Source organism: Odontomachus brunneus, unplaced genomic scaffold (genome assembly GCF_010583005.1).
Source record: "Odontomachus brunneus isolate Ranch 3 - 2012 unplaced genomic scaffold, Obru_v1 Obru_scaffold_405, whole genome shotgun sequence".
Classification (NCBI taxonomy): Eukaryota; Metazoa; Arthropoda; class Insecta; order Hymenoptera; family Formicidae; genus Odontomachus; species Odontomachus brunneus.
The window spans coordinates 24237-25582 of record NW_022639855.1 but is presented as its reverse complement, the minus strand read 5'-3'; positions in this window follow the sequence as shown (position 1 = coordinate 25582).

Genomic DNA, 1346 nt, shown 5'->3' with positions numbered 1-1346 from the left:
ACACGGGCAGGGTAGCATACATGGGAGTCATCGTCTCTACGTGCTCTCAACTAGCTGAAAATGTGATTGAATCCTGTATTCCTGTACTTCTGTGCTCCACTTCTTGCGCGGCCGACGGGGCTCCGGCTTACTTTTACCTTCCTCCTTTCTTTCCTTCTTCCTATCTACAAAATGGGGTGGGGTGCGCTCGGTTGCGGGTGACCGAGCGGGCCCTACCCTCCACTTTCATGAAAAGACGCAAGGAAAGGGAACATGTACGTTCTTCTTCCTTTTGCGAGGTTTTTTAATGGAAGTGTTTTCTTTTTTTTGTTTCAGATTAAACGTGTCGACGTAGCATATTTCTAAAACAGCGGAACAATTGGAAGCAGTGGTAGCGTTACCGTAAGTATACAGGGTATAGCAAAAGTAGTGGAACGGCAAGATAACTCGGCGGCGGAGCATTTTACACAAAAATGTTTGACAAAAGTTGTAAGGCTTAAAAAAACGCATTCAACGATAGTAGTTATTTGACATAGGATGGCGTCGCCAAAGTCAGAACAAGGTCAACTTTGTTTTTTTAAATAGAAACATATTTTTTATTACGGCATTTTATTCAACGTAAAAATGCAAACAACTTTTGCTTGAAAAAATTTTTTATGACCTCTATTTTCTAAGATATTTACGTAAATATCTACAAAATTATTGGTTTCAATAATTTTTTATTTGCATTCTATCAACTTTACCGAAAAATATCAAGAAATAAAAATAAAAATAATTTTGTTTTCATACAGCTCTGTGAATTATTTTTTAGAATTTTGTGTTAACTTTTCAGTACTTCAAGAAAATGCAAGGAAATGAAGTATTAAAAAGTTAATATATAATTCTGAAAAAATTCTCAGAGCTCTATGAGAACAAAATATATAATTTTTATCTCTCCATATTTTTCGCTTAAGTTGATAGAATTTAAGTAAAAACCTATAATTGAAACCTATAATTTTGGAGATATTTACGTTAATATCTTAGAAAATAGAGGTCGTATAAAAATTTTTTTCAAGCAAGAGTTGTCTGCTTTTTTACGTAGAATAAAATGCCGTCATAAAAAATATGAGTTTCTATTTAAAAAAGCAAAACTGACCTTGTTCTGACCTTGGCGACGCCATCCTATGTCAAATAACTATTATTGTTGAATGTGTTTTTTGAAGCTTTACAACTTTTGTCTGAAACATTTTTTTTAATACTTCCCCGCCGAGTTATGTTGCCATTTCAGTACTTTTGCTATATCCCGTATAAATTTTTGAAATTTCTGTTTCCAATCGTTCATTACATTCTTTGTTCTGACTTGCAGTGTCTGCAGTAACATCAGCAGC